General features: G+C 35.6%; 1 non-coding gene across 1 annotated transcript; it reads right to left on the bottom strand.

Moving 5' to 3' along the window:
- Window positions 1–365: 365 nt before the first annotated feature.
- Window positions 366–447, bottom strand: TRNAS-AGA (transfer RNA serine (anticodon AGA)). Its single transcript has one exon. It is a non-coding gene; the product is annotated as a tRNA-Ser (tRNA).
- Window positions 448–7,560: the final 7,113 nt, after the last annotated feature.

Raw genomic sequence — 7,560 nt, 5'->3', positions numbered from 1 at the left:
AACTAATGCTAATATGAGTGATCATGCTTTTTTTTTTTAATCCGGAAACTAGACATTAAAATTGCAACATTATGTTATCCTTTAACAAAGGCAAATTTGCTTTGACAGATTCCCACCAATTTGCAGATAAAAGGTCCGATTCTTGTCTGCACGCCGAAAGACGACAAGGTTATGAGCAATTAGACATTAAGCAGTTCACACCTTAAGTAAAAAATGACACCTGTAAAAAGGTTAATCTATATAGGATCGACTAATATATAGCTGAAACTCTAATTGAGAGTCACGCCCTTTTTTTTCTGATACAAAATATAATTAACGTGTAATTAGCTGAAACTCTAATTTTTTCTGATACAAAATATAATTAACGTGGTCGGCAGGATTCGAACCTGCGCGGGCAGAGCCCACATGATTTCTAGTCATGCCCGATAACCACTCCGGCACGACCACTTGATGAACCTACACGCAGATTTTCTTCATCTTATCATTTTACCTTAACAATTTGATCACCTCTCTACTATACAAGATTTAAGATTTAAAGAGTAAAGAATAAACAAGACAGAAAAGCTACACATACTAGGCCAGTGTGCTATAAAGTCAAGTTGCTAAATATATTGCTGCAGATAAAGCATGCCTAAAGTCATTTATCATACCACAGCACGCACTTAGTCCCCCCCCCCCCCCCCCCAAAAAAAAAAAAAAAAACTCCTTATTTCAGAGAGTAAATAAGGAGTATGCGATGAGAAAGATCATGGCTCGAGTATTGGAAAATAAATTTGTTGGAGCATTAAACGGTAAGCAGAGAGATTTTCTATCTAAGCCTGGATTATTTCAGCTTTAAATGCTAAAGATTGCCAACAACATCTACATTGAACGAAGTAGCTAGATTTTTAATTACAGTACGACAAGTGACTTTTTCTTTAAGTTCTTTTTTTTTCTTCATTGTTTTACCTTTCGAGTAGAGACATAATAGTTTGCGAATTTTGAAACTCATTTACTAAAATTGTCCAAATTTAGTATATTACCCATTCTGAACAAGTTTTTCTTACAATTTTTATATAATTCATTATTAGTGCCTTAAATTAGGAGATTTTTTGATTGAAAACGGCATAACTAAAGGGAACAAAGTTCAAATTGTCCTTCTATCAAAATAAGACTCCTTCCAGTTGTGTGTTACCGATTTTAAGCCATAATTAGCGCAAATCTTCTCTCTATTTGCCATAATCAGTGGTGTACGTAGGATTTTGTATAAGCGGTGTCACACTTAAGAAAGTAAACAAATTTATAACATCAAATTCGGCGAATAAACTATCTTAATTACACGCACTCGGAGAAACATATGGTGTGTAAAATATTTAGAATACTATTAAAACACATTTAAATTCTTTTTCATATGGTATGTAAAACATTTAGAATACTATTAAAAAAAATTAAATTCTTTTTCTTGATTTTATATATTTTTCCTTAATAATGAAGTTTCCTTAATTATAAAAAGAAAACAAATATCTGGTCAAATCACATAGTATCATTTGCTTACTTATTGACGAAAAAGTAAGAAAAGTTATTAAAATTAATGCAGACTCGAACCAGCGACACGCACTAAGCTAATGAACTACGCTGCCAGCGGGCTGGAGAACCTCACCTTGACAAGTGGTCTCACTGTAATAATATTTAAGCTTCTATATCGTTTTTAATTTTTCATTTAAGATGTATTTAGTAAATTATTTTTTACGAAGTGGTGTCACGTGACACCGCTTGTAACCATGTGGATCCGCCCCTGGCCATAATAACCTATTTTAAGAAAAGAATAATGTATGGTACGGCGGGGTACAAATTTAATACAAAAATTGATATATCTATAACAACATACATAATAAAAATAAATTTAATTTCATACAACTAATTATATAATATACAACTTATCTACAACTTTCATACATTAGCCTTGCCCAGTTAGATATAATTACAATATCATACAACTTAAATATAATTTTCGCACAAATTTTATACAATATATAAATATATATTTTGTGTGTGGTGCGTTCTGCTGCATCTTCTTCGAATTTTAATATAAAAATCTAGTCAAATCTAATCTAATCCTCATCAAATACCCTCAAAATCGAGATATAAACTCTATAGAATATTTCTAATCGTTTGCAATAACACCTAATCCAAACAAATAATATTTTTTTAAAAGTCCGAATTTAAAATCAAGGCTTCAAAGCTTTTTTAATGGCTATCAATGGTGGAGAGTCAAACACCTTCAAAATTTATTGATTAATATTCATCTGCTACTAGCCCGCCATCTGAACTCCAATAAGAAAAGGGGAAGCCCAGGATCAAAACTCCAGCCATGAAAAAATTCAGATCAATAAAAAATATATTAATCTATTTCTTCGCCATTGTTAGAAAAATTTATGAGCTTTAGAAGAAAAAAAAACTTATAGAAAGACAGTTGATTTCAAAGAGAGAGGAAAAAAGTATCGTGATTGGGGGATTTACTAAATTAATGGGCTACAATTAAAAGAGACTCATATAAAACTATTTTGTATATAATTGATAAATTATATATGACCATATAATTAAGTTAAAATTTGATTAGGGAGGATAAATAAGTTTAGACTACACAGGTAAATATCCGATTTAGAAATAAGTTCTTCCGACACTAATTGGATAACCTTGATGAGAAAGGCCCACTTTTGGCCTTCATTGGAGAAGGCGAAGGCTCTCCAAAGAGAAAAGAGCTCAGACCTTAACCAGGCCCAACTAGTTTTACACTAAGTGGGCTGTTTGCTTGTAAGGCCTTCTTTATGTAAAAATGACAACATATAGCCACTCTAAAGAACTACTATTTAGAAATTAGTCCATCGATCCTGAATTGTAGTTTACAATTCAATTTTTTGGGACACAATGTCCTGAATTGTTCAGAAATGAAGATTTCAATTTAAATTTTAGGACAAAATAAGTACTGACTAATCCCTAAATATCATCCCTAATAATGATTGTTTGTGTACTTCCCCCTTTTTTATCCCCAATAGAACTCAATCTTAAGCACCATTCTTACATTACTAATTCATAGGAAGCCTAGCGTAAAATAACAACTAATATTACAAGTGAAGAGAAGGAAGTCTAGCATAACTACAAGTTTGCCAAGAAAATTAAAGTATTTCCACCATGAATGTCAAAAACGGCAACTTCAACTTTTTTCTCTCATTGGTAAATTTTATCCCAAATATTTCACCTCGAATTATTTTAGTAATTTTTAACAACGTGTGTTTCGCTTTCTTTAAAATTTTGTGCGGCTAGTGGTTCTGACTTAAAGAGAGGAACATTGATAGGAGGACAGGCCCACTATTAAGGATTAGAGAGGGGCCAAAAGAAAATAGGAATTTTTACATGGAATTTTTTCCTAGTAATACTATAATAAAGACTATATTACCAATTTTCTCTAGATTTAGTAGTTTTCCTCAAATACCGTACTTTCTTTAACAATTTTTATACAATTAGTATATTAACTTTCCAAGCTCGTACGTTTTAATACTACCGTAACAAACGCATTCAGTTACGAGCGACGTATATGGGATTCATCTACCTCAAAATCCCTCATTCTCCTCCCATAATCTTCATCTCTTCTTTTTCCTACCATAAACAGAGTTGCGTAAAATCTGAATAGAATATATTAAATCATTGTTCTGCTGCATCTGATGAACAAAATTAGTCTGGAGAAGAAAAATCTCTGTCACTGTGATACAATTTTGAAGTTTGACGTCGAGTCTAATTCAAAGCCTGGTAGACATTCAAATGGCGACTTTGGCAATCATGCTTCAACATTCAGGCCGATGGGATGTTACTGGCCGATATGTAGATTTCAATGTCGACGGAATTGTAATCAACATAGAGTCAAGCTATGATGAGTTAATTTCAGTCATTGCTCGACAATTATCTATAGATACCTCTGTTAAAATAATGGAGATCAAATATATAGTCAATGACAGGTGCCCTTCCATGAAAATTCACAATGATATGGGGCTACGAGTGTATATAGAGACGAAAAGGAACTACAAGGAGTTCGGAATGTATCCATTATGTATAACACTGAAGGAATTCGCGCTGGACTAGAATACGACAGACGATAATATCATTGCAGAGTCCTTCGAAAATGCACAAAATAGCCTGATACAATTACCATACAATGGTGATACATTCTGCAGTGTTTCTGAGAAAGTAAATTTGCTTGAGGTGGATCAATGCGATGACAATGGTGGTTGTGAGTGTTTAATAATAGCAGACACACTACATAAAAGTATTGAGGTCAGTCAGATTTACCTAGACAAATATATGATTGTCAGTGCGATAGCAGTTATGAACAAATTCCAATTCAGGGTGAAAAGGTCATGTGAAAACAAGTAATTACTTTTGACAAATATACAAATATAATATTAGCATTCAAAGAAATGTATGTGTTCCTTGTTATTGTATTTAATTTTTGTATGGTAAGCAGGTTAATTTCGCTTGATACTTTAAGTAAGTGGGTTTGTGTCAATTATTCAGTGCGATAAAAGGCTTTACTTTTGTATTACAATTGTATAACTTTTGTCAGTTAATTGTATTTTATCATTTTTGACCTCCCAGCTACTGCCTCGAGTGCCTTAGTAAGCATTGTGTATGGAAATTTAGGTCTACAAGCCTTAACAAATCAACTATGTTCAAGGTAAGGAAATTCAACAATGTACACACATGCTTGTTGATGGATAATACTTATACACATCGGCAAGCAACTGTCAAGGTCGTTGAGAGTATTATCATGACCAAATATGCCAATCCTAAAACTATATACACACCGAATGACATACAATTCAACATGCTGAAGGAATACGGTGTGAACTTAACATACATGCAGGCATGGAGAGCACAACAAAATGTTTTTCAAATAATGAGAGGTGATACAAGTGAATCCTACAACCGACTACCTAGCTATTTATATATGTTGGAGAAGACTTACCCCGGATCAGTTGTGAGGCTAGAAAAAATAGATGAGGGGTGCTTTTTGCATGCATTTATAGCTTTATACACATCAAGAAGGGGTTGGGAGTATTGTAGGGCAATTGTAGTTGTGGATGGTAGCTTCCTCAAATCAGCATACAGGGGGACCATACTAACTGCAAGCACACTGGATGCAGCAGGTAACTTCTGTACATTTAGTTGATTTATTGAAGTATATTTCTAATGTATGAACATACTGTGATATCATAATTCCATTTAGTTTTCTTTATTGTTAGTTGTAGCTATCTATATTGTTAGTACTTTATGTGTATATAATAGATATTTTATTCGAATATTGGGTGGTCAATTTATATATATCATATAGTGAAATGAATTTTGTCAATGGACCGGAAGTATATTACCACTTGCATACGCAATTGTTGATGGGGAAAATGACGCCCCGTGGAGGTGGTTCTTCGAGAAGTTCAAAGAGGCTTTTGGTGAAAGACCACAAATGTGTGTCGTGTCGGACAGGCATAAGGGTATCATTAAGGCTACGTCCATAGTGTATGACAACATCCCGCATTTTGCGTGAATATGGCATATATGGAACAACGTAAAGACAAGGCTCACGAACAACTGAGTTCGTTGTACTTTGCGTTGGCAAGAGCGTACACTATAGACGAGTTTAATGAACTAATGTCAAAGGTTGACGAGATAGACCCACGATTAAAATGTTACTTGTATGAAATTGGCTACCAAAAGTGGTCTCGTGTGTATGCAACGGTGAATAGAACTTGGATGATGACATTAAATATTGCAGAATCGATGAATGCAGCTAATAAAGACGCAAGAGAATTGCTAGTAACTGCTTTGTTAGAATTCATGAGGGCACTTATTGAAAGGTGGAATAGCACCAACATGGAGAATGCTACGGGGTCCTTCACATTCTGATCGCTGCCGACTCGACACTACACTATGGTAGGAAGAGCGGATCGCAATGACTTTTACCCGAATAGAGGTCCGGGATCGAATTTCCACAGGGAGCTAGTAGTGGAGTTCTATTTTCTGTCTAGCCTAGAGTTGCGGTTGTGCTTCTAGTGTCACTTCAAGCATCTTTTGAGTTTTTGTATTTATAATTACTATTATAAAACTACGAATTAAAGTTAGATTATGCTAGGAGAATATTGCTAAGTTGTAATTATTGGGAAGGAAGAGCACTAGAGTCGTGGCATTACCTTGGTGGCTAATTGATGGGTAGATGTTACTTAGGTTCGATTGACTTATTTGGGGCTTATGCTATAACCGTTACACAATTTTACCCACTCTCACACCTCTCGGTAGAGAGAGTGATTTTGCCCAATTGACTTTCAAGAGACCAATTGGGTTGGCAAATTAGACCAAGCAACTAGGGTTCAAGTAGGGTAATTACTCTCCCGAGATTTAACCCGTTAATTGGGACTATCATTTCTCATGAGTCCATCCCAATTCCTTGTTGGGTCAATTTTGAGGTCATAGACTCTCTTTCTCAAGAAGAGTTAAACCCACAAAGCTTAAATCAGTGTTTGCAACCACCAATTCTAAATTAAATCATAAAATCAACCCAAATAACAAACACCCACAGTCAATCTAATCCTAGATGGCAACACCCATCAATTACCCACACTAGGGTTGAGCCATAATCCTAGCTAATGGGTTTAGCTACACATAATTAAAGAAGAAACTAAAGAAATAGATGAAGAACTACACATATTAATTAATTACTAAGAAGAAACTACAATAATCTATTGTTAATGGAAAGCAAATATGCCAAAATGGCTACAACACCAAGCGCAGCTGTTCTTCTATTCTCAGATCTGACCGATCCCTTAAAAAATAGTAAAATGTTCTATTTATACTAGGTTGGAAAAACTGGACAAAAATACCCCTGTGGGGTCAGTGCGGACCGCACAAAACGAACCGCGACCGCACTGACTCTTGGGCTTTAGTTGTTTGATGACTTGAACTGGGGGATGCAGACCGCGTGGGAGTGTACCGCGGCCGCGAAGGCAACTGGCGCGGTCCGCGCAGACGTGACTGCGAACCGCGTGAGGACAAATACCCTTTGCTGAACCCTATGAATGCAGACCACACAGAGCAGGAGTGCGGTCGCGAAGCTTCTCCGCGGGCCGCGTGAATCCTACCGCGGTTGCGTGACCTTAAGCTTGAAAATGTCCAGTCTCTGAACCTCCTAGTGCGGCCGCGGTCATTGTTACGCGGTCCGCACTAGGCCCCTTTTTCTTCACTTCTCTTGGTCTTTGATACTTGAGCAGGTTTCACTCCTTTTTGAGCCAATCTTTGATATTTTGTCACTTTGTCAATCAACCCTGCAATCAAGCACAACTTGTGAGCATTTTGGGACTGTTTTTGTATCAATTTATACTCAAAGCATAGGAAAGTAGGGACATAAACACTTTAAAATCCTAACTTATCAACTCCCCCAAACTTAAACCTTTGCTTGTCCTCAAACAAACAAAATAAGACCCACCCCTTAAAGGAACGTCTAAGTAATTCCAGCTATCCTAATATAACCTCAACAAG

Source organism: Nicotiana sylvestris, chromosome 2, assembly GCF_000393655.2.
Source record: "Nicotiana sylvestris chromosome 2, ASM39365v2, whole genome shotgun sequence".
Lineage (NCBI taxonomy): Eukaryota > Viridiplantae > Streptophyta > Magnoliopsida > Solanales > Solanaceae > Nicotiana > Nicotiana sylvestris.
The sequence above is the reverse complement of the archived record's forward strand: the minus strand, read 5'-3'. Positions and strand labels throughout refer to the sequence as shown.